This window comes from Artemia franciscana, chromosome 6, assembly GCF_032884065.1.
Source record: "Artemia franciscana chromosome 6, ASM3288406v1, whole genome shotgun sequence".
NCBI lineage: Eukaryota > Metazoa > Arthropoda > Branchiopoda > Anostraca > Artemiidae > Artemia > Artemia franciscana.
In genome coordinates, this window is record NC_088868.1 from 21,944,717 (window position 1) to 21,972,331 (window position 27,615).

The 27,615-nt window shown below is 36.5% G+C and overlaps 1 protein-coding gene across 1 annotated transcript in view; it reads right to left on the reverse strand.

Annotated features, from left to right (window-relative positions):
* Positions 1-2,081: 2,081 nt before the first annotated feature.
* The window catches only part of LOC136028187 (motile sperm domain-containing protein 2-like), a 105,271-nt gene continuing 79,737 nt past the window's right edge, over positions 2,082-27,615 (reverse strand). The window contains exons 11-13 of the mRNA XM_065705890.1: positions 10,190-10,304; positions 4,482-4,557; positions 2,082-2,241 (exon numbers count right to left, since the gene is read on the reverse strand). The gene's annotated coding sequence lies outside the window, so the exon portion shown is untranslated. The remainder of the gene's footprint in view (positions 2,242-4,481; positions 4,558-10,189; positions 10,305-27,615) is intronic.

The following is a 27,615-nucleotide window of genomic DNA, read 5'->3' on the forward strand; positions in this document are numbered from 1 at the left end:
TGCACATAGTATGTTTTTATTTAGTTCAACTCTCCCCTCAACACTTCCTCAGATGTTATGTTAGTGTCCTTGGCTTTGGTAGTACTCGGTACAGAAGGAGTAGTTTCAGTGGTGTTAGTAGCAGTAGTAGTAGTTGTAGCAGTAGTAGCGTATAAATATTGCCTTTTTGGTCAACTGATCATCTCCTTTATAATTTCCTGGAACTTCAAATGCACTCATTCATTTTTGAGCTACATCCCTCTGACACCCCTATGACACACGGTATGCGTTTAACCTGTTTCGATTTAGTTCAACACTCCCCTCAATATTTTTTGGAAGTTTCACCCGAATACACTTTGTCTTTTTTGAAAATAAATGTCAAACATATCCACCATATACTATATAAATATCAACGTAACATATACTGTATGTAAACAATGTAAACTAGCTGCCTTCTGACCGCTTTTGACTCTAAAAAAAGGGAAGTAGAACTTTCAACTTCCAATCAAGTGAGCCCCCTCTAAAGTTTCACGATTACCCCTTCCATAAGAAACTTACATACCTCTAGGGCATAACTTACAACCCTTATTCCCAGGTTCTGGGGGATCGTGTCAATCACGGAGGCAATATTATATGATTTTTGGACTGTTTGAACGAAATTACTATTTGGAAATTTCGATCAGATACGTTTGGGGAAAGAAGGCGTGCCGGAGGGGACTACATGCCCTTCGATCACTTTCGACTCTAAAAGAGGGAACAAGAACTTTCAATTTTCAATCAAATTAGCCCCCTCCACAGTTCGTAGGACTACCCCTTCCATAGAGCCCAATATACCCCCAGGGCATAACTTACAACCCTTACCCCCAGGCTCTGGGGGTTTATGTTAACACTTGAGGCATTGTTATATGTTTTTTGACTATTTTTAATAAAATGGTTATCTCAAAATTTTGATCGGATGCATTTAGGGAAAAGAAGGCGTGGGGGAGGGGGGACATAACTTTTGTATCTTAGAAAAGGCACTATAAGTTCCAATGGGCAACTAGCCCTATAATTAACAATAAGCAACTAGCAAAGCTTATAGCCCCTGCCCTGATGGGTATGGGGGGTTGACGTCCTCAAAGACGTAATTAATGGACCTTTCAACTATGCCGAACAAAATGGCTAACTCAAAATTTTGATATAATGTGTTTGGAGAAATGAAGGGCGTGTGAGGACTGCTTGCCAATCACTTTGGACGCTTAAAGAGGGCACTAAGATTTTTATGTCCAATTGAATGAGCTCCTTTCGAAGTTATTTTACGACAGCTCCTACGTTACGAAGTGCTTTCGTCAGAAAAAAATTATTGTGCCCATTTCGCTGTTTAATTAGCCAGCGCTATTGCACTGCCTGCAGATCCCAAATATTGAAAATTCATTAGATTTAATGCTACCCATAAAAAGCTACGAGCCAGAGAATATTTATATATTTTTACAAAAAGGGGAAACACCCACAAAAAATCAAGGAAGCAATGAAGATCAGACCATCAGACTCAGCATATCAGAGTTTTCTACTTGAGATGTTCTAAGTACCGTCTGTATAAACTTGGAATTTCCTTTTTTTTGGCCAGAAGAAACATCCACAGATGCGTGGATGCGTTTTTTCCAGAGGGATCGTGTAGAACCAATGGTTCTATGAGACCCGGAGAGGGATCATTCACACAGAAATTAAAAGTTCTCGCGCCATTTTAAGTGACCAACATGATTGGAAGTTAACTAGCCCCCTTTCTACACGCTTTCCCCCAAATTGGTCCGATCAAAATTTTGAGATAGCCGGTTTGTTCACCATAGTTGAAAGGTCAAATACCCATGCCTCTGGGGAAGACATGCCCAAGGAAAAGGCCTGTATGTTATGAAATTTGCCCATTGTTTACATGTAGTTATTTTTATTGGGAAATATCATTAGCGATGGTCTGAAAAAATAATTCAGAGTCAATTTTAAACAGTATCGTTACCACGAACTGTTTAATTACAGTTTGCTGTGTTATGAGTAAAATCTTTAGGAACAACATAAATAAAATGTATGTCTGAAGTGTGGAACAAAATAAAGATGGTTACGCACATTGATTGTTGCGAGTGATTTATTAGCTAAAACAATATTAATTTCTCCTAATTTTATTCTTATAAAAGGAACTGTCTATAGGTAACTTGGATACACTAAAAAATTATGCATAATAACTTGGGGCTCATCTTTTTCTTCATCTTCTTCCTCATCATTAGCGCTGGTCTGAAAAAATAATTCAGAGTTAATTTTAAACATCGATTGAGAATTTATTTACATTTGAACATTGTTGCATTAGAATGTATAAGTGAAAAAATTTACAGACAATATTATCATATCTAAAGCTGTATAAAGCTTACCATCTATTTTAGATAATCCAAGTCAAAACAAGTGGGATACGTATTACACCCTGGACCTTCGGTGATGTAACATGGAAAGACAAAGATTAAAAAGTGCTTGCCCGACTGACAATGCAGCGTCCGGCAACTTCAACGAAAAGTGGAAAATTTCGAGGAATATTTGATAGATGGCATAATTGCAGTGTTACAGGATTAAAGCCCACATTTCTTTTTTAAGTGGTGATTAGTAGTAGTAACATTACTTTCGAAAATTAATTAAGAATAGCATTCACACTTGTAACCTTGAGAAAGCTCGTAGCCCTATTTGCGGAAGGATGCTGCTCTCCTTATACTCTCCTTCATTTTATAGTATTCAAAATGACAAGTATATAGCAGCGTAGGGCAGTCTAAAACAAGAGAAAAATGACACAACGTTCGATAGCGTTAATGATTTTCGTTTCAACATTAGCGCCAGTTTATGCCCTTATGACTTCTATGGAGAACTCATAAGAGCATATATGGTCTTAGGAGTATAATAAGAGCAGTTCTAGACTGGTTCTGATAAGCTCTAGCCCGGTTCTCAAGCTCTAGCCTGGACTGATAAGTCCAGGCTAGAACTTCTTAGTCCTAATCCCGGACATTATCTCAGCATTTTTATTCTTTCAGTTCATTTCTTTCTGCATTCTTGACATGAATCTTTTCATGCATTAATTCTTCAATATTATCATAAGCTGGGTAATGCAACTGATAAGCGTATATTTCTATGACACATTTGGTCTTTTTTAGAGTGAATAATGGGACTATGGGAGTAGAGACCCTATCCCATTCCTTAGACAAGTTTGAAAGACTTCTTTATTGGGTAAACTGAAAATTTAAACCTTAAAAAGCCTTTTTTTGCGTTTCAACATAGCTCTCACCTTTTATCTGCTCTTTGCAACTATGATATGCTGCTTGCAGAAAATACTGTAGAACTGGTAAGAGCGAACTAATGCAATAGTTCTTGTTTCTGCATAAAATAAATTGAAATCATTTTTTCAACACCAAACATTTATTATGTTGTTATTATCCAAGATTTAAGTTCTTTTTTAATCTTGCAGAAATCAAAAACTACTTTCTTTGTTTTCTGGAGGATTTTTTACGGAGGATTTAACCCGAAAGGGGTTATAGGGGTTAAGGGAATAAGGAGGGCTGTGATGAGTCAGGAGGATTCGCCCATATTTTTGGACACTCCATTTCGCTGTAAAATCTGATAAGATTCTCTTGCTTTTACAAACAACATCAGATTCTGTCCCTCCCTCTTCATCGTAAGAATCTTAATACTCTCCCTACACCGTTGTTTGGGCTGTGTAATAATTCCTGAAAGTTTCATTCACCTAACTTAAAAGCCAAGCAAAAAGAAAAAGAAAAGTAATAAAAAAAATGCTATTATGTGGCCTTGATCGAGAAGACAATGATTAATTATTAAGAAGATAAAGCAGAATATTGTATATAAATTTCCAAGAGTTTGGAACTGGTAAGAAAACTACCATTAGCATGACAGTTAGCAAAAATTTAATTGTATTTCAAGCCAGAAGCAACTGCCAAGAACAAATATAAGTGAAAATTTGCGCTTATAATATCAGCAGGATAAATATTAGTGAGATTTTTCGATTTAGCGTCTTCATACAAATATTTTTTTTTTCGTGTGATATAAAAGAGGACGAATTACATACGGCTAAAATGTTCATATTTTAAGGCATGACATATAGGCTGGTGTTAAAGGGCGCTGTAATATATTGCTTGCATTGAAAAGTAACGGGAAGTTTAATGATGAGTTTAACAGCCTTAGTAAACATACCTTATTAAAGATTATGTTCGTTTTGTTTCTGTTTCTTTAAATGGAAGTTAGCACGTTTTCTCCCTCTTCCCATCATGGAAAATATACTCCGTAAACTGCAGGGCATGACATATTTAATTTGTCACCGTTAGCTTTTTGTTAGTATTAGGAAAGGAAGAATCACCTCGTGTTTTTCAACCATGAAACCTTTTAAACTTCAAAACAAACGCAAGATCGCAAATACGTGTTCACTTATATTTTCTGCAACTTGATTAGTTTTGGGTATAAGAAAATGTGTATGTAATACTTACTGAATCGATTATATTTTCTTTGAAGAACGATGGTTCTGAGACGTCGTATTCCAATTCGTCTTTCTTATGATGGTCCCTAGAATTGTGAAAATAAATTAAACCATTCTTAAATGCCTTCGGATTTAATACTTCTTGAATGATAATGCTTACTTCATAAGAATTGAGAAATAAAAATACTGAAAAATAAGGCAAAATGTCTACTCTTATGCTTTCTTTTAGAACAGAAAATTTTTGACAAAAAACAAAAAATTGGATAAATTTTATTTCTTCATTTGATATAACGTACAAATAATTTGTTTTTACCGTTGCTAGGTCCTTTTTCTTGCCATATAGCTCTTAGGCCCATGAACTGTGTGATACATCTAATTCCCGGTACCTGTTCTAAATATGGAACGGATCACCATCTTTATCGACTTGGAGCTCTTGCCAACAAAAATGCCACGCTATGGTAAAATGTATCCCACCCGAGTGATTTTCAGATGTGCCACCTATGCACTGTTGAGGTCTCCGACAACTTAGAAAACCTTCAAACTGACAAACTTGCCAATATAACCCGTCGCAGTGGATCTGGAAGGATCAGCTAGACGACATAATAGTAAAATATTGTACTGATATGTTAATTAATTGAGAGGGAGTAGTCGATCCGAACTTGTCCCACTTAAAGATTGGAATGGGGCCACAATTAGTGATAAGGAAAGAGTTAAAGAAAGATTTGTGGAACATTTTGAGGATATGCTAAACCGAAATACAGTTGCAGGAAAAGATATAGAGAAAAATAAAAAAAAAGCTTGCGATACCTTGGATGCGAAGGAAAATTTGTTTTGTGAGGAGGAATTAGCGACAGTACTAAAAGGATTAAAAAATAATAAGGCTCCAGGTGCTGATAGTTTGGTAAATGAGTTTCTTAAATATGGTCGCTCTGAGGTTAAAAATAAGTTACTCAAGATTATTAATGTGATTTGTGAAAAAGGGTAAGTACCTAATGATTTTAGGAAAATCTTAATTAACCACTGTATAAGAGAGGTGATAAGAGTGAGTGTCGTAATTATCAAGGCATTAGCCTGGGAACTTCATAAGAGGGTTAAAGAGGGAGGCTTTGAATAGATTTGCATGGAGGACGAGCGTGCGTAGCTGTGTTGGCCTCAGGTGGCTTGGTGCTGCGGTGAGTTGTTAGTAGTAGTAGTAGTAGTAGTAAGTTTCCCTTGATGTCGGTCAGGCGACCATAGGCTTCAGTTATCGCAAAACAACAAAATAGATTTCCAAAAACATCATTCAGATCACTGAACACAAGCAATTAATAGAGGACCGAAAATTAGACGAGTTCAAATGTCTCAGGAGGGAATAGCACAAGTCTAATAAAATAGGTTGAAATTGTTACTTGTAAACAGGTAATATACATTGGTAATATACATTTAAACATATCAGCTTCTAAATTCCAAGTGATCTAAATCGTTGAAGCTCACTACTGCCTAAGTCCAAGACCAAAATCGGAAATCTGATTTCGCAAAAGTCGAAAATAAAACAAAATTTCGGAAGAGCCACTTCAAATAGCTCCTTAACGAATTTCTCCCCCCCCTCTGTGGTTCAAAGTCAGCAGCCACGAACTCTGTCAATTGAACCTAATCCACCAAACTTTACCATCGGTCATGAGTATACTTTTGTGAGAAGTCCCTTTCTATTATTTATTTATTGCCTTATATTATATTCTATAATATAACATACACTATACGACATAGCTATACAACATATAACTATACGACAGGCTGACATCCTCAGATTCTTGTTTACCCATTATTTACCAGTTTTATTTTTAGACGGGTAACCTTCACCTACGTTCAAGTTCAACAGGCTGACACCTTCAAACCTTTGTTTACCCATTTTTATTTGTCTGCTCGTATTTACCTCGAGCGTTAGATAACCTTCAACCTATAGTCAAACTCAAATCTTTAATTTATTACAAAACCGGACTGGAGATGGCGACCCTTAAAAGCGAATGTTAGAACAATATTGGGGGAATTTTTGATTCACAATTTCTGGACGACAGATAGATATAACAACCCTGCTACTTTGATTTGGCTTATCTACTTTCCTCTTGGATCACCATTCTTTCTTGGATACTAGCTTTCCAATTACTACGAGGGACAGCCTATCGTGTGTATTTACACGATTTAACGTAAGTTTTTTATTTCCAGATTTATACTTCTTCGCCCAAGCAAGGACTTTTCATCAACCAGAAAGAACTCTCCAGCTCAACTTCTCTCCACTTTTATATTTCTTTTACTTGTTTTTTTTTACATACTCCTTCTAAAATAAAATTCCTTGTCAGGAGAGATTGTGACTTATAATAGGCCTTAGGAAACAGATAGACTGTTGCCATAGTAGATGGAAAAGGGAACCTATTCGCACATTGAATACTAGAGACACGCTACCATAACTCAAAGCACTAGTATTCGCTTACTCACCCCATAGGGTGGATCCTTACACTTTCATTGACCCACCGACTCTGACCAAGATTCGGCAAGTGGCAAAGAAACTTAAATCTTCAGGCCCGGGAGCCGTCCCTGCTGAGATTTCAAATATGACGGCCCGAAACTAATTCGAAGTCCACATAGTCTTACGTCATGAATCCGGGAAGGAGGAAAAGTCTCTCAAAAATTGAAAACCTCACAGGGAAAGTAGTTACCGCTATTCTACTAAGCCAATTCTGAGATAGTTGAAATGTAAATATGAAACCAAATCACATGGGATTCTACCCAGGAATTGGAGCCATTGGCCTTAGCGAAAATTAGACTATTGCACCGTTAATTAATTTTATTACTGCCTTTGACTCCACCTTACACAAACAAATGCGGAAAGCTAGGGGTGAAAACAGAGTACCCAAAAAATTCGTTAAGCTCATTGTATTATGCTTCATACTGGAGCATACTTCATACATATCTTTGTACTGGAGCTCAACTCAAAGTTAACATTGAGCTCTTGTTGCTATTTATGAGTAACTATGGAGTCAGATAGGGCCATTACAATCCTCAGTCCTTTTTAACTTTATTATCGACTAAATCCTGAAAATTACATTTTGAAAACTTTCTTTTTGTTGAGGTTAGCATGGATTTTACTGTTGATGTTAGAATAACCCGGATTATATTGATGATATCATTCTTTTTTTCCAAAAAGAGTTCAAAGGCCTAGTCAATGCTGATGAACTAACATCCGTCTCAATACATTTGGGCCTAATAACAGTAGAAAGCAATAAAATTAGACTATTGCACCGTTAATTAATTATGTTACTGCCTTTGACACCATCTTACACAAACACATGCGGAAAGCTAGGGGTGAAAACCGAGTACCCTAAAAATTCGTTAAGCTCATTGAAGCATACTATCTTCATACTAGAGCTCAACTCAAAGTTAAACATAGAGCTCTTGTTGCTATTATGAGTGATTATGGAGTCAGGTAGGGCCATTACAATCCTCAGTCCTTTTTAACTTTGTTATCGACTAAATCCTGAAAAGTTTTTGTGTGCCATTATTTTTTGTTACTATTTATTAAGCCTTATTCCTCAAAAACTTTTTTGTTTCAGATTATATTATTCTTAGGACAAACATTCGTCCGAGGATCTTCAGGGACAGACATTCGAGTGCCCAAACTTTGAACACAGATATGTCATTCTTCAAATAAGTCATTCAAATAAAAGTAATTTCAGAGATGATAATATTGTCCTACTTTACATTATTCGTCCCGCTTGTTTGAACACCTTCGCAATGCCAAACGTAGGACTGGGGGAAATACGATAATTCCTAGGATGAGATATATAAAGATTATCTTTTGAATAATATGAAGGTAGAATGAAAATGCTAAATAACGGTTTTAATTCTAAACTTAAGTAAAAATACAATAGCACTTTTCTTTCCTACGTAGAAAAATTAAAATATTGAAACATCAAAATGGAAAGATTGGGGCGGTCATGACATTTATTCAAAGATGACTTTCTGTATCATGACCACCCTATGCTTTCAATTTCAGCATTAAAATGCCTATATTTTTCCAGTTGGTTGATTTTTTTTCCAATGCTTGTGTATTTAAATAATAAAGCTTTTTTCAAAGTTTTTCGGCGCTACAACCTAGATAAAAGCAATAAACGGTTATCTTTGACAGAAAGAAAACGATACCACTTTTAAAATGATTCATGAAAATATTTATACTTTTTCCTGTTTTTTTTTTCATCTGTTTTTTTTCATAAAAAAAAAAGCAGCAGCAGTATTTGAAATGCAAGAGAAAAGAAGAAGAAAAACTAAACTATGACATGTTTTATATTGACAGGCAAAAGAAGAAATAGCTTTTTGAAAGGATGCTTTGATATTGATAAAAAAAATTATGACAAAAAAAAACAACGACAAAATATTTTTTTGGTAATCTTTCTGAACAATAATCTTCATAACAACACATCAAAATGTAAAATGTTTCATTACACCAACAGACGAAAAACAAAAATAAAATAACTTTTTACAATGCTGTTTGGCATTGATCAAAAACTGATGGCAAAAGAAAACAATGACAAAGTATTTTTTTGCGACCTTTCTGAAAAATAGTTTTAATAACGCTAAATACAGTTTAAAATGTTTCAGGACACAAACAAGAGTTTTTCGAGCAAAACAAAGTTTTTGCTCTAGTTTTTTTATATTTCTAATTTAACTTTTTGCAATGAATTAAAAAAAATTATCATACAACATCTTAACCTAATTTAATTATTTTTAGCTATTCTTTAAAGGCTACTTTCTCAAAAACTGAGCACTTTTGACTTTTAAAACCCAATTTTTCGAAATGTATTTATTACAGAAAAGTTTTTTGAAAAGTTTTCTACATGAAAAATGGGTTCAATTTTTGACGGTAATTGTAACCTATTCAGTTTTCTGATTTATTGCTGATTTTTTGTATTTTGCTGAATTATTAATATTGCATAAAAAAAACGAAAAATATAGCAATCACTTTGTAAAAAAGATTGTCAGCGATCGAAAAAATTATGATTGAATTTTCAAATTAAGTGTAAAAAATTTATTTATTGTATTACATACTTCAAGCTACTCAAGGGTAATTAAAAAAGAAAAAGATGATCAAATTGCCTTGGAAGTTACAGTAAATTTTGTTACGTCTTAAACCCAACATATTCAATTTTTCTGCAGTTAATTTTTTCCATGTAATCAGCTCTTGAAATGTTCACTTATTTTTTGTGACATTTCAGACAAAGGAAAATACTTGAAAAATCATTATACCATAAAAGACTTACTATATTTTGGATGCAATACTAAAACAACTCTGGTGTATTCGCTTTTGCCCTTTGTTAATTTTTGGAAAACAAATCCAAAACACAATAATTTTGCTTAAATATAAACTTGAAAATTACAACGTGGGTGCTGTTGAGGAAAAAAAGTTAAAAGTTTAAATTAGTATTAATGATATAATAGAATCTTCCATTCTAGTGCTAGAGAGAAAAAAAAATATTGTTCTTCAGCGTTATTAACATAGCACAAAAAAAACGCTGTTTCAACTTCAAGAGTCGAGTTTTTGAATACTTGTAAGCTCAATGGATTAAGGAGCAAAAATGGTACTTTATGGACTATTTATCCAATCTTATTGATCTTTTTCTTAAGTCTTATTGAAATTAAGTATTTTCTTAGACACAATGATGAATCAAATTAGCGTAACTGGCTTACTCATAATAGTCTATTTCTTCTGGAAGAGGCAGTGGTTTTGGACAGTATGTCCGAAGAACGTTAATCGTGCATGGATTACGACAGCATAACTCGACAATGCCACCATTCTCTACTCCTGTAAACAATAATTTAAATCAAAATTCTTTCCTTGACAAATTGACAAAAAAGATAGTTTAAAATAATAGAAAATTTTTCAAATATTCTGGGTTGTAAATTACCGAGGGATTTTTTTTTTTAGTTAAGAACTTATTTACTAGTGTTTAATTACTAATTTAACACTAATATTTGAGTAAATCGATTATTAATCGATATTAATCGAGTAAATCGATAGAACAGTACCAGTAGAATCTAAACCTCGTCTTCTAGCAGTTCCAGCCATTTGAATACATTCAGAAAGTAATAATTGCCTCCGACTCTTGTCATCCTGTTTCATGACCTCCTCAAATACTATTGAGCGACTCGGGATATTTATTCCCATTACAAAAATATCAGTTGCAAAAAGCAGCTTAACCTTCACTTTTGAGTACAACATTTCAACAACTCCTTTTAAGTTTGACAATATTCCAATATGACGGACACTGATTCCTCGCTTTAAAAAGTTGGATGTTTGAATAACCCGGGAAGTTTTTTTTTTCAGATCCTTTTTATTTGTCTAGACATTTGTGTAAAAATCAAACAATAGCCCCTTTTTCTTCTATTGTTGTTAAGTCAATTCCATTCAACATATTTGCAATTAAATCACGTTTACTCCTTGACAAAGTACAAGAGACTCATCTTCAGAACGAAGATGATCAAGAACTTCTAACCAAAGGTTATTTTGCTGTGGATCCCATCCTGGACTGTGAGGAATAATTGCTGTGAGCTTTTTTTTGTAACTTATATTGACTTCTTTTATGCTGCATCTTTGACCACGACTTCCTCTATCTCTTCCCAGAGCCCATTTTATAGTACCTGCTTGCTGAGGAGTTACTTTTTCATCCGTTTTTTTTTTTTTTTTTTTTTTTTTGCGGCATTCCAGAAGCCTTTATGCAGCAAATTTCCTCGGCTCCCATAACAAAGAATTTATGATTTCCTACACTTAGCTGTTGGTTTCCTACACTTAGTTTTTATTGATTTCCTTTTTATTGATTTCCTTTTTAGTTTTTATTGATTTCCTACACTTAGCTGTGTACAATTCCAAGGTGTTACACTTTGTTCAGAATCGTTGATATAATGAATTTTCTCAAATAAAGTCCATCCTAGATTTTGAATTGCAAGTGATGCATTTTACAATATAGATCCTAATGTCTCTTTCTCATCATGAAACCACTTGCCTTTGGATTAATCTGGACTTATCTCCACTAAAAAAATCTGGTAAAGTGTTTATATTTATGGTTGGATAAGCCTTTGACAGGGGATGTGTCAAATGCCTTCATCTTACACCAATGAGATAGTATACCCTGCAATTAACGTTATCCCTAAGGATGTGTGTGCAGTAATATAAATCCTTTAACAATTTAATAATGACAGGCTTATGAAAATTTTAAAGTTTAAAATTCCAAGTGAATGTGGGGTTTGGAACCAAACTCTCAAAATCTACCAGCTTCGCTGGCATTAACGGCTTCAGCTCTTAACGTTGGGCTTTCTTTGGGAATCTTCGGAAATGCCATATGAAATGCTGAATCTTCTGAAACTTTAGTTTATCCCCAGTTGTTTCATTCCCGACTGTGCTGGTTGTTTTTGGCTCTCAGATTCTGCTTACGACTTGTATTAACTTTGAATAGATTTGATTAAACTAGCTAGTTCAAACTTCATACCCTCTTAAAGGCCCAGTGGCACTATGAACAAATTATCCAAATCTAAAGTCACCGATTTAATATTTGTTTTCTCGTCAATTTCTAAACCACCGCTAAGACGTGGCGTACCATAAGCTCTATATTTTACAAAATTCATTGACAAGACTAGATTTCATTTGTTGAGTCAGCCATTCAGATGTCACGACTTTGATATAATCCATGACGAGGTAATACTTTATCTTCAGTTTTCTTTGAATTTCTTAAACTGGAACACCGTGAAGTTTATTTAGGTTTTCCTCCTTGTCCCTAGGCCACGGGTGAGAATTTAAAAAAAATCTATCACATATCCTTCTTTAAACTCTTATCATCAATTGTTAAACTGTCAACAGTCATACATTTAAATACTGTAAGCACAGGAGAAAACATCCTAGTCGCAACTTTAAGCCTGATGTCAATGGTAGCATTTCTATGTGCCAAAAGTAAATTGCCGTCGATACCATTCGACAACTTTCCATCAGAGTTGACAACAGGACCAGGACCAACTACACTTTTTCTTCCACTGAATTTCCAGTGTCGTTTCTTGTACAGTAACTTTATTTACTTTTGGCAAAAACCAGACGATGAACTGCCCTGCCTGGCAGTAATAAATCTTTGAGTCATTCCGACGACCACTTCGATCTACTAGCCGCAACTCCTCTGGCGATCTTCTGCCAGTTTCTGTCCCATCTCCGATTTATTTCTCCAGAAGCCTTTTGAATTTTTTGCCAAAAAATTTTCTTTTGTCGGTAATTAAAAATAAATTAAAATATAAAAACAGATAAATTCTTGCAGGAAAACTGTAAACAAAAAACATTTTTTTTTAAATTTATATTAAGTATAGTTACAGTATTGTAACTTCACATACACAGAACAGAAAAAAAAATGAAAACCATAACGCTTAGCTTAAACAAAATATACAAGGAAACGAAGAGAAATTAAATAAAAACAATCAAAGCAAACAAACCTACAATAGGTACTAATATAATTAAATCTTAAAACAAATAAAACTTAAAGTGAATTTGGAAATTATGCCCGACACGAACAAAAATCACTACAAACAGGAGTATGAGTTTTGCCGCTTTCTCTCAGAGTAAAGTCTGAATTTACATAAAGGAAGAAAGCGATCAAAAATGGGGTTTTCAAAGGCCAAATGAAATTCTGAAGAAAACACAGAAATCAAGTATTTCGAGACAACAACTACAACTCTCTTCTTCAGCGCGAACAAAATAATGTGATCAAGGAAAACACAAAAAATGAATGTGAAAAGTACAACAAAACCAATGAAAATAAAAGAAAATTACATAAAATTCAATAAAAGACCAAAAATTAAAGGAATTAAAATCAAATACCTAACATCAATAAAGTGAGTTATTCGCCAAAATCCGCGATTTGCACAAAATCGAAACAAATAAGAACTGCCATCGACGGATACTAGCGAAGAACTGAGAAATGAAAGAAAAATTCTTTCACTCAAACAAACGAAGTAGTAATTGAATAAACTGGTGAACTGGGTCAGCTGATTTTTTATTTTCACCATTGCATTCCTTGCGAAGACCCTTTGAGACCTAAGAGGGTGATTGCGTATTTGATAAATAAGATTGGGGATGTGGTTCGACGTTTATTTTAGGAATAACTAAAGATAACTTTGAGAAAATACTACTCGTTTATTCTTAAATCAGCCAAATCTCTGTTCGAAGCTAAATTTTAGAACTAAATGTTGATATTTATAAATTTCAACAGCTTCTCTTTAGTGCTGGACAATGCCTTTGTCATGCAAATTTAGGTTAGCTCGGTTAGATAAAGCAGCATGGTCTGGATTATTAAATATGTCTGCTGAGAGGGCAGAGTCAAAATTTTCTGTTTTTTTCCGCTTTTTAAGGGTGTTATTTATTGTAAAACATGAGGTAGACTTCTGAGAAGTCTGGGGAGGGGGTGTAAGTCGTTGATCAGTTCTTCCGATGTACCAATGACCACAAGAGCAAAGAATTTTGTAGACACCGAAGTTTTCACCTATTGGGATAGGGTCTTTACCTTGATAGATTTGGGAATTATATCTTCGTAGATTGCCTTTGGGGGAGAGGTAATTGTCCTCCAATCACTTTTGACTCTTAAAAAGTGCACTAGGAGTTCAGGCTTACAATCGAATTATCCCTCTCTGAAGTTTGTACTAGCATTCTTTCCATAAAAAACTTATATGCCTTGGGGGCACAATTTACAAGACTTCCCCCAGGCTCTAGGGGGAAGGGCTATCCTAACCCTGTAGTTTTTATGGCACTTGTTCGTTGGCCGAATCTCATATAGTGATCGCAATTTCTGTCAGTCTGTCGGTCCCAGTTTTGCTAGTTCGGGCACTTCCATATAAGCTAGGACGATGAAAGTTGGCAGGCGTATCAGGGACCAGATAAAATTAAGTTAGAAATAGTCGCTTCCCCGAATTGATCATATGGAGGGAATGGAGGGACGGTTAACTCTAAAAAAATAAAAAATGGGGTATTTTAACTTACAAACGGGTGATCAGATCTTAATGAAATTTGATATTTAGAAGGACTTCTTAGAGCTTTTTTTTAAATCCCGACTTGATCTAGTGACATTGGGGGGAGTTGGAGGGGGACACCGGAAATCTTGGAAAACGCTTGGAGTAGAGAGATCGGGATGAAACATGATGGGAAGAATAAGCACAAGTCTTAGATACGTGATTGACATAGCTGAACCCGATCTGCTCTCTTTGGGGGAGTTGGGAGGATTCCAGTGCTTTGGCGAGTTCGGTGCTTCTGGACATGCTAGGACAATGAAAATTGTTAAGTTTTTCACAGATACACTTAAGTGTTCTGTGAAAATTCTTAAGTGTTTCACATTGTGGTCACAGACCTGGACAATCGTGAGCATTGAGGCAAGTTGATTTTTAAAATTGGTGCTCGGAACTTAATGAAACTTTATATATAGAAAGATCTCATGTCTCAGATGCTCCGTTTTCAATTCGGATCGGATCCGAGGATATTGGAGGTGAAGGGGGGAAACGAATACCTTGGAAACTGAAAATCTTGGAAGACACTTAGAGTGGAGAGATGGGGATGAAACTTGATGGGAAGAATAAGTTCAAGATACGTGATTTAGATAACCAGACCAGATCCAATTTCTTTGGGGAAGTTGGGCTAATTTATATTTCTTTGGCGAGTTCAAGAATAAGTACAAGTTCTATATACATGATTGACATAACTGGAACGGATCCGATCTCTTTGGGGGAGTTCGAGGGAATTCTAGGCTTTGGTGAGTTTGGTGCTTCTTGATGTGCTAGGGCGATGAAGATTGGCAGGTGTGTCAAGGACCTGCACAAATTGACTTGAGAACAGTCGTTTGCCCGATTTGACCATCTGTGGGGTTGGAGGGAAAGGATATCGTGAAAATTGAGATATATTTATCTTTCGAATGGGCCATCGGATCTTAATGAAACTTGATATATAGAAAGATCTTATGTCTTAAATACTCAATTTTCAATTCAGATCGAACGACTATCAAATTAGCATTGGTAACTCTAATACCGAGTCTAAGTTTAGGTTCCAACCTCGTCACAAGTGCCATATGAGCTCTTGGCTCTTGTTGTTACATACTTTTTGGTCTATTTTGAACAAAACGACTATATAGAAAATTTGATCGGACGCATTTGGGAAAATGATATTTGGTCGCGGGGGGGGGGGGAGGGTTTAGTTGCGATATTTTCACTTTTGAAAAGTGAACTAAAACTTTAAATTTAGAATCATTTGAGTCCCCTCCAAAATTCATACGACCACCTCTTCCGTAAAACCTTATACGTTCTCGGGCCACAAATTAAAACCCTTAATTTCCCTGGGCTCTGGGGTGTGTGTGTGTGTTGACCCCGAAGTTTTTGTTATCTATTTCAAATGAAATAGACTATTTCAAAGAAAATAGCTATCTCTAATTGATCCGATGCATTTAAGGAAAAGAGGGGGTGAGGGGAGGATGCCCTCCGATCATTTTTGACTCTTAAAAATTTAACTGGAACTTTCAATTTCCAGTCAAAGGAGCTACCTCTGAATGTCATACGGCCACCCATTACATAAAAATCTTATATCTCCATGAGCATAACTTAAAACACTTGCTACTGGGCTCTAGGGGTTGTGTCGACGCTGGAGTTTTTGTTATCTGATGTTTGAACTATTTTCAATAAAACGTCTGTCTCAAAATTTTCATCGAATGGGTTTGGGAAAAAAAAGAAAATGGGGGACTAGTTGGCCTTCCATCTCTTTTGACACAAAAAATGAACTACAGCTTTCAATTTCCGATCAACTGAGCCCCGTCTGAAAATTTACAAACAGCCCTTCCATAAGAGCCGTATTTGATTCCAGGACATAACTTACAACGCCTGCCTCTTGGCCCTGGGGTGTTGCATAGACCCCTGCGTTTTTATTATCTGATCTTTGAGCTATTTGAAAAAAAAATATCAGATGTAGTTGGATAAAAAAGGGCGTGGGGGGCTATTAGCCCTCTGATCTATTTTGACTCTTAAAAAAGGCACTATAATTTCCGATCTCTAATCAAATGAGTCCCTCCTCCAAAGTTTATACAACCGTTCCTTCTATATGAAGTGCCTCTGGGGAAAAATATAATATATGGGAGCCTTAGGGCCTTAGGACGGGAGGGGGGAGGCTAGTTGCCATGTGATCACTTTCGACTCTTAAGAAGGAAACTAGAACCTTAAATTTCTAATCATTTGAGTCCCCTCAAAAATTTATACCAATACCCCTTCCATAAAAACCTTATATGCCCCCGGGGCATAAGGTACAACCCTTCCACTTTTTTTCGGGGGGGGGGTATGTTGACCCCAGAGTTTTTATCATCTAATCGTCAGGTTATTTCAAACAAACTGGCAATCTAAAAATTTGACCGGATAGAGTTTTGCTTATCTGACCTTTGAACTATTTTTAACAAAATGGCTATCTTAAATTTTTTTCGGATGGGTTTGGGGAACAAAAGGTGTGGGAGGGGTATTTGCCCTCGGATCTCTTTTGACTCTTAAACAGTGAACTAGAACTTTCAATTTCCAATCAAATGAGCTCTCTCTGAAGTTTATACGAGCATCCCTTTCATAAGTACCATATACGCCCCCAGGACATAACTTATAACGCCTGACCCCAGGCCCTGGGGGTTTGTGTTGACACTAGAGTTTTTATTGTTTAATTTTGAAGTATTTAAAAAAATGGCTATCCTAAAATTTGTGTCGGATGGGTTTGGAGAAAAAGTGTGGGGGAGGGAGTTATTGCCATTTGATCTCTTTTGACTCTTAAGAAGCGTATTAGAACTTTCACTTTCCAGTAGAATGAGCCCCCTATGAAATTTATACGAGCATCCCTTCCATAAAAACCAAATATGCCCTCAGGGCATAACTTAGAACTCCTGCCCCAGGCCCTGGAACTTTGTATCTACACTGGAGTTTTTCTTATCTGACTTTTGAACTATTTTAATCAAAATAACTATCTCAAAGTTTTTATCAGATGAGTTTAGTGAAAAAGGAGTGGGGGGGGGGCTAGTTGCATTAAGATCTCTTTCAAGTCTTAAAAATGAATTAGAAGTTTCAATTTCCAATCGAATGAGCCCTCTATGAAGTTTATACGAGCATCCTTTCCGTAAGAACCATACATGCCCCCAGGGCATAACTGAGAACGTCTTCCCCCGGGCCCTGGGGCTTTTTATCGACAACAGAGATTTCTTATCTGACCTTTGAACTATGTTTTATCAAAATGACTATCTCAAAATTTTATCAGATGGGTTTGGGGAAAAGGGAGGGGGCTAGTTGTTCTAAGATCTCTTTTGACTCTTAAAAAGTTAACTAGAACTTTCAATTTTCAATCGAATGAGCCCTCTCTGAAGTTTATACGAGCATCCCTTTCATAAGAACCATATATGCCCCCAAGGCATAACTTACAATGCCTGCCTCTGGGCCCTTGGGGATTTTTTCGATCACCTGATTTTTTGTTATCTGACATTTGAATTTTTATGAAATGGCAACCTGAAAGTGTTATCGGATGCACTAGGAGAAAAAGGGGCGGGCTAGTTGCCCTCCAATCTCTTTTGACTCTCAAAACAGAACTAGAAATTTCAGTTTCTAATCAAATAAGCCATCTCTTAAGTTTATGCGAGCATCCCTTCCATAAGAACCATAGGGCATAACTTACAGCGCCTGGCCACGGAATCGGAGGGACTGTGTCGACTCCGTAATTTTCACTATTTTTCAAAAAAATGGCTATCTCAAAGTTCTTATTGGATCTCTTTTGAGTCTTGAAAAGTGAAATTGAACTTTCAATTTCCAATCGAATGAGCCCTCTGTGAAATTTACACGAGCATCCCTTCTATATGAATCTTTTGTGCCCCCTGGAAATAACTCACAATGCCTGCCCCGAACCCTGGGGGATCGTGTCGAACCCTGAGTTTTATTGCCTGATCGTTGAACTATTTAAAAAAATATAACTGTCTCAAAATTTTATGGGAGGCATTTGGGAAGAAAGGGCGTAGAGCGGGGGGGGGGCTAGTTTCCCTTGGATCACTTTTGACTCTGAAATTTATACAATCACCCTTTCCATATGAAGTCTCTAAGAAAAAAATAATAATAAAACATCAAAGCCGTGCGGTCTTTACTATAGGCAACGTTATAGCGTTGTAGTGGGGCCGTTGAATGGAAGATCATACTAAAATCGTGTGCTTTTGGCAAAAACCGCCTAAATTAGTGGAGATTAAAGCCCAGGAAATTCAATGGTGACAAGAAGCACGTCGAGCGGACGCTCAAAAGCACCTTTACGAGTACCCAAAGCGCTAAAAAAAAGCGCAAGTTTACCAGTCTCTCTATAGACGCATCAAAACTTCTGACAACGCGTTTTAAGATACGATTCCAATGGTGGCTAAATAAAAAGTAAAGGACTCCTCTGAAGCGTAAAATAGAGCACTAAAAAAGCGTGTAAACCGCAAAATGAAAGTGTCTATTCCATGGAATACAAAAACTGGAGAAAATATAGTTTAGAGCAATAGAAGTTCGACTAATACAATAAGCAACTAGAGTTCATTTGTCCAAGTGCGCATTTGCGCGCTCAAAAGTGCGCAAAGAGCGTAAGATTGATGGAACGTTTTCAAACACTCCAGAAAAGTGTAAATATAGTATGAAATGTGGGGAACCCAATGGTATTCAGTATGAAGTCGAGTGATTGCTCTGTAGCGCTCTTTAAAGAACCCAGAGTGCTAAAAAAAAAAGTGCACGTTATTGCTTTTCATATAAGTTTGCGATTTCCAACACAGAGAGGAATATCTGTCAGTCTGCCTTTGTCATACTTTCCTGCTCATTCGTATGCGACCATTCGGCACCAGTTGGATGTATATTTTGAATCGCTACAACATATTAACCTGAATCAAGCTTTGGTCATAGCCTACGATCAACCACTGTACAAGATTGCGAAGGAACTCCAGTGGTTGATGCCAGACGAGTATGGAGAGGGAAAGCTGGCTGTAATGATGGGAGCGTTACATGTAAAAATGGCCATGAATTCAGTGATTCGAGAAGTGCTGAGTGTAAGTAGATGGGAACAAGAATTGACTGATGCAGCAGTTTTTACGGCAGGGAGATGTGACGCGCTAGAAAAGGGTAACGTTAACCGTTCTCAATATACCTATGTAGTTACCATTGTCGCACTCGAAGAATTAAAGTGGCTAGCAATTTGCACTAGTCGAGTCAGATGATGATGAAATGAAGAACTTCATCTGTCGGGAAAAGGAGCGCGAAGCAATATATGCCAATTTTGCCTTCTGGAATCTGGTGATTAGACTCATCATTCTACTGCTTGTTCTGGTTAAAACTCTTTGAACCGGTGATTATCATTTATACGTTGCAGTTATCACTGAAATAGTTCCGCTCTTTTTTTGCCCTAGATAATCAAAACTATATCAATAGCTGCCTGTACATATCAGAGATCTGCAGACACTACAGTCAGTCTGCCCATCTATTTATAGGGAATTCGAAGCTGGCAAGTTTTTTGTTTCTGCTACACACAAACCATTTTTTTTCTATCCCGCTAGACCAAGCGAATGAATTCAACATCAAAACTATGAAAGGTATTGGAGGGATAAGTGGACTAATCCACAATTGACTTGCAATGAGGAGATTTGTAATTGCAGCACCAGAAATTATAAGGGTGACTGAGGAAATTTGAAATATGAAGAAACAACAGACTGCAGAACATCTCAAAATGGGCTTGGCATTTCAGAAGAGGTTCCAGACAAATACTAATAGCCTTATAAATATTCTAATAAAATGGGGTAATCCTTTCGAAAATATATATGATAGTCTCGTTTCCTTCGACTCCGGGATGGTACCCTATTCTCTTGCCATCAATAGTAACCGCAGTCTGGAAATTGTTGGAAAATCCCAGTATGATACTTTTGTGGAAGAGCATTTTGTAAAACGTACAAAGCCTATTGATTCATCGATGCGCCAAAAAAGGTGTCATTATTTTCATCCCACATTTTATCTACGTTATCGAAGTTGAAATCGGTCCTTCAGATGGCCAAATTAGATTCGGCCCTATTTGCCAAAATCTATAATTGGCTGCAACACAAGAGGCGCTGACTTGGAAGAGTCTTTAAAACACGAGAACCAGTCTTTTCCTTCTTCAATCTCTGATCAGAGTAATCTAAGATCCGACACGAAGTCTGATGTTGTAAATCTACTCAGAGCATATTCTCCTGGAATTGTGACCAAGAAATATCACGCCGGTTCCAAGGTTTTTGATGGTGCTGTCCTGGTCCACCTCGTAATGTCAAAAAGCAAGACGTTTGGCGAATATGTTATAGAAAAATTCTGCAAGTAAGCAGTTCACAAGTGAAACACAGCGAGTTGACGACGTCTTTGATGTTCATAGGTCCAACAGCTGGAAATATTCTACACGAGAAAAGCGCAGCAAGGCTATGTATTCGACAAAGGTTGCAGAAAGAACACCAATTACAAAAAACTGGACTAGTTTCCTACAGTGTTCAGACAACGAGCAGAGCCTATTGGAGTTCAGGGCAAAAAATATATGCGACACTGATACCGTTGGTTGTCGTGACTTCTTATGATAGTGCAAGAAGTACCATCCCAACTGACTTGGCTGAAGTTCATTCTAGAAACCACGAGGAGGGGGATAGCGGGATAGCCCTAAACTGCCTTCATCAAGCGTGCTGCAATATGAAATTTATTACTGTCAGAACGGTTTGTTAAAATTTTTTTGTTCTGCTCATCGTAAAACACTTTTTTATTGGGTTTGATCAACTGTACGTAGCCTAAGGCCAAAGGAAGATTTTCTGCTACATTCCTATTCACGACATAGCAACTGCACTTGGCGAATAAAAGGCGCAGTCACTGCTTTTTCCATGCTCTAAGTGGCTGCAACCTTGTGTTCGCATTCCTGTGGCATGGCAAAGGATAGTTTTAAAAGCATGGGAAGCGCACAGTGCTATAACACCGGTCTTCAACTACCTATCTTCTGCTCTTCAAGAGCTTACTGAAAACGACTTTGCACAGATTGAAAAATTCATTGCGCTTGTACATGACAGATCCAGTGGGAAAGGTTCGGCAAACAATCTATGGAAGTATCTGTTCACAAAAAAAGCATCATTCATGGACAGACTTCCGCCAACCCAAGATGCGCCAAACCAGCACATTCGGTGCGCTTACATTCAAGCCCAGCTATAGTTCAGTTCTCATCTTGCCATTATTCCCGAAAAGAACCCCAACGATTACGGATGGGAAATGACCAGCAATTGACTTTAGGCTTCCCCGGGGTCAACCCTGGCCCAAGCTTCTGTTGCCTGTCGAGAGCTTATACAATGCAGTTGCAACAAGCAATGCTCTTGGCGCTGCTACTACAAGAGTAGCACACTCGTGTGCACTGAGTTATGTTCTTACCACGGGTCCTGCCAAGTGTAGTGAGTTCTTGTGTATTATGTATTTTGATGTACCTTTTACGGCTTAAGCCTAAGGTTGTTCAGCATGTAATCTGATATCTCGGTGAAGTACCACATTATGTGATAAATATTGCCTTATATTGTATTCCATTTTCCAATAGCAATGACAATCAAGACAAGTTAGCTAACGTAGCAAACGGAAATGGCTTTTTTAGTTGCGCATCTCTGAAAAAGTGCCATGTAGGTCTCTATATGTATTCTATATATGTAGGTCTCTATAATAAGCGTCGTTGGCTCTTCTGGACGCTCTAAAACGCGCTCTGTATTTTGCGGTTCAAGCAGGCATTAAGACATGCCAGGACCAAATTCTGGCTCTCGCTATTTCAAACCGTGTTTCTACCAAATCTGAACTTTCTGTAGCAAGCAGATTAGTTTTGCGCTTTTAGCGCATTTTTCATCGACTCCAAAGGTGCTATGAAGCGATCACTCAACTTTCTACCTGTGAGTATTGGGTTCCCCGTACTATGTACTACATTACCACTTTTCCGGAGTTTCTTCAAACTTTCCATCAGTTTTTTGCGCGCTTTTGAGCGCAAACTTACGCTTTGACGCGCAGAAACGAGCTGCTGCTTATAATCTTAAGACGTCTAGTACTCTAAACTATGTTTTTGCCTGTTTTGGTATTACATGAGATAGGCGCTATTATTTTGTGCTTTACGCGCTTTTTTGGCGCTCTATCACTTGCTTCAGGGTGATCCTTTACTTTTTATAAAGCCACCATTGCAATCGTTATATCTTAAAATGTATATTTAGAGGTTTAGATGCTTTTGTAGAGATGATGGTAAACTTGCGCATTTTTTTAGAGCTTCAGGCGCTCGTAAACACGCTTCAGAGCGATCCTTTACTTTTTATAAAGCCACCATTGCAATCGTCATATCTTAAAATGTATATTTAGAGGTTTAGATGCTTTTGTAGAGATGCTGGTAAACTTGCGCATTTTTTAGAACTTCAGGCACTCGTAAACATGCTTTAGAGAACCCTGTCGACATGCTTACCGTCACCATTAGATTTCCCGTGGTTTAATCAATATTTCCACCAAGTTTGGTACTTTTCCCAGAAGTCCACGATTCTCATGCTTCTGACCAGAACAAAGACTATCTTTTAGTCTTTTGGAAACGTCTATGTCGTCTTATATATTTGACAAGGCCTTATATATTTACAAGGGATCCCATCCTCTGCTGGTGTCTTATTACTTTTCGTACACTTTTGCGCTTTTAGTACTTTAGTACTTTTATGAAACTTGGTGGGTCCAAGTTGATAAATTTAGGCTCCCTACCGACACCCCCTCAAGGAACATTCCTAGTAAAATGGACTGGACAAAGAAGCACAATTAATTGAATGACATACCAACTAGACTTGAATAGGGACAGGGTAACCAAGGACAAAATCTATAGCCGACAACCAAGAACTGTCAGTGATTTAGAATTAAAAAAAATTAGAGATACATTTAAGAAAATAATTTCCAAACAGAGCTGAGCGAAAGGGTTTGTTGAAGCGCCAGACGCAGACTCAGCTCAGTGTAAGCTGTCATGCAATCCAGTTTGAGTAGCTACATTATCAAAAGTCAAAGGATTCGCTCATTTTTTTACAAAAACTTTTATTAATTCATTTAGTTGCATATGTAAAAATTCCTAGATAAATGTTAACATTTACCGTTAATCTATTCCAGGCTCTATAGTCTTAAAGCATTTTAAAGTGAAACAAGTATAACGATTTAGTATTTACAAGAGTAATCTCATTTGAAAACACTTTTTTCACGTTTAATTATCGTTGTAAGAAACACAATTATTGCGTAGCCCTGAAATGTCAACCTGCAATAATTCTGAACATTTCTCTTTTTTATTTGCAAGATTGTGAACGGCCAATTGGTATATTAAAAAAGAAGAATCGAAAGATAGGCCTACATCAAAGAATACCCTAGCCCATATTTCAGTATTTCACATCGAAGAAATAACGCACAACTTAAATTTGTGAATTCTTTCGAAGGAAAGAATGCGAATCGTGACAATACCAATAAAGAAAGTAGAAATTACAAATCTCCACTCTCTTCTATATCTACAAAATTTATCCCAACAATTAGTAAAAGTCTTTGTACTGGCGCAAAACTAACAATGCAAACCATCATATTAAACTACAGTAAATATTGAGGTATGTTTTTTTTTTAATAAGCAAATTTTCGATTTTAACTTCGAGAATCTTCTAAACATAATCCAATTGTTAGAGAAAGACGGTAATCGGACGCCAGAGGGAGGACTTTAAGGGCAGACCTTGTGTTTGCACCCTCTTTGTACAGGCTCCCACCCCCACCCCCACCCCCGAAAATTTCTGCCATTGGTCATGATACATGTACGCATTTTCATCGCCTTTTCACTGGGCTCTTGTGATAACAATCGCATTTAACTTTTAATTTAGTTACAAAAATTAATCCAATAAGATAAGTAATAAGTAATTCAAACTGAAATTTTGAAGTAATGAACAAAATTCTCTAATAAAATTTTCTGCAACTTAAACTTCTTTGATTGAAATTTAGTTTGCGAAGTAAACATTAAAGGATAAAAGTCACAGAACATAAACCCAAAATCTTTCAGTAAAAGCCTTCAAATGGCAGAGCAATTGCAAATTTAATCAAATATACAGCAAAACACGCATGTCCTCAGGCTGGTACTCCGATAGTACATATAAGTTGATAATGGTCAGTTTTAGCAACGAGAGAGAGAGAGAGAGAGAGAGAGAAACATTGCTAAAATGGAAAAGAGAGAGAAAAAAAAAAAAAGAGAAGAGATAGAGAGTGGAGAGAGGGAGAGAGAGAGAGAGAGAGAGAGAGAGAGAGAGAGAGAGAGAGAGAGAGAGTAAGAGAAAGAGAGGAGGGAGAAAGATGATAAAACCCACCTGTTTCAATATGCGTACTTCTATCAACTGTTTTCCAAGCCAGAGCCTTATACGGAACTTTCCCCTGACAAGCTAATGTTATCGTATCAGCCAAATGTGGGCCGCATCGTTGAATTTTTAAATCACCTACAGAACGAGCTACAACAAAACCAACAAAACACATAAAGACTAGAAGTTTCATCTTTAAACCTACGTTTGAAAGTGGTTTTATCTTCAGATTTTTCTCAATTCCATTAGGTTAATTTAAGGTGGTTGCCAAGTCAGGTGAAACATTGTTTCCTTAATTGCCATGATACGTTGATAGTAAGGTTAACTACCATCTGGTAAAGAGATAATCACAAAAATATTCCAAAATTCTGATAACATAAAAGTGACATCCAGTCTAAGATGGATGATGTAAACTTGCAAAAAATCTGCGACTTTCTGGAAAGGTGACAGCAATTTCATTTATACCTGATATAATTTAAAAATTGAAGCAATAAATTTGGTAAAATAATCTTAAAACTTTCGTAGGCTAGAGATGATTCCCAGGATAAGACTATATTATCTGATACCAGTGATATGAATATCTGACAAATTTAGTAACTTACAGGAAATATAACTACAAATACAAACTTATTCTTCCTAATTGGGTGACTAAAACTGTTTTCATCCTGACATTTCATTTGTTTAGCCTACTTCATAAGTATTTACAGGGAGGACTGAACAGATTTAATAAAATGAGTCCAGTAAACAGTTAGGTTATGTAGATCACGTGCTAACCAACCCTACCATTTAGTGCTTCAACAAGAAGTACAATATGGACATCCCGTTCCCTGAAAGTAATATACACTCAAATATTACCTACCAAGCCTTTTATTCATGACTATTTAGGTATACAAGAACATACTGTAACCATACTGATTTTAAAATTAAATGTCAAATTTTAAATCGTGAACTAATTTTGAGATTTTTTAGTAAATAAAATAAGTTGTCTATTCAAAAATTTAGTCCCTACCAAAAGGATACCATATCAAAAACCTTACGATTTTTGATATGCCTGGGTCAGAAATTTAAAGCGTCGAAACTCATTAGGGCTAATACCCTAATTGATAGTGATTATTTAGGACTGTTGTCACTGATTCGAGGTTCTTATATTTTTGACTTCATTGTTGCTTATACTTACTAATTACAGCTTTGCATGTCCACGGATCTTCCCTTTTTGTTTGATTGTGTGTCTTGTTCGTCCTTTGTATTTTGATGGCTGAGTAAGTTCGAGGCTTCGTTCAGGTGCCCAGCTGTTCAAATTACTAACGTAGGCAGGGTTGTATCCAGGATTTTATTTGTGAGGGGTAGGGGTTGCAAAAGTATTTTTTCGGGGGAGGGTTACAACAAGACTTAACAAACGTGTCAAAAAAAATTTTATATTCATTTTTGTTACGTTTTTATGAGTTAGACAAACAACCCCTGCATACGTCCATCAAAGCAGAAAAACAGTTTTTCTTATTGTTAATTTTATTTATTTTATTATTTACATACTATAAAGTAAATTATAGGTTCGGAAATGGACCGGAACTTTGTGTCTCTGAACAATATTGATAATAACGTAACTAAACTATCAATTATACTTTTCACGACGAAACATTTTTTTTTTAAAGAATTTAACACATTTACATAATGCCTGTTTAATTGATACCATTTTTCAAACGTCGGATGAATTTAAGAGGGAAATTTGCATCCGTATTTATTGTTTTTCTCTATATTCGTTTCTTTTTCAATTCATTTCGGTTCAAGCATTAAAACAAGAGCTAAGAGCTTATTATTATATCACTTGTGACGAGGTCGGAAGAGGCAAGAGCCAAGAGCTCGTATGGCATGAGCTCTGGCAAAATTCTAAGAATTAATAGATTGATTTAAAAGAAAATTCAGAGGCTTAATGCCGGTCGAGATTTAAAATAAGAGCTCTGAGACACAACGTCTTTCTAAATATCAAAATTTATTAAGATCACCCACTCGTAAGTAACTCCTTTCACCCTTCCCCCAGATGTTCAAATCAGGGAAAACAACTTTATCAAATCAATTTGTGCAGGTCCCTGACACACCTACCAATTTTCATCGTCCTAGCACATCCAGAAGCACCATACTCTCCAAAGCAATGGACCCCCCTAACTCCCCCAAGACAGCAGATCCAGTCTGGTTACGTCAATCACGTATCTACGACATTTCCTTATTCTAGCCACCAAGTTTCATCCTGATCTCTTCACTCTAAGCGTTTTCCAAGATTTCTGTTTTCCTCCTCTAACTCCCTCTAATCTCACCAGATCTAGTCGGGATTTAAATTAAGAGCTCTGAGACATGAGTTCCTTCTAAACATCAAATTTCATTAAGATCTGGTCATTGGTTCTTAAGTAAAAAATACCTCAGTTTTTCTAATTTTTCCGAATTAACACCCCCTCCCAACTTTCCCAAAGACAGTGGATCCATTCCAATTATGTCAATCACGTATCTAGAACTTGTCTTTATTCTTCCCATCAAGTTTCATCCAGATCTCTCCACTGTAAATGTTTTCCAAGATTTCTGCTTTCCCCTCCAGCCCCCTATGTCCCCGGTTCCGGTTCAAAATGAAAATTGAGCATCTGAGACATATAATCTTTCTATATATCAAGTTTCATTAAGATCTGATCACCCATTCGTAAGATAAAGAAACCTAAATTTTCACGTTTTGCAAGATTTCCAGTTTCC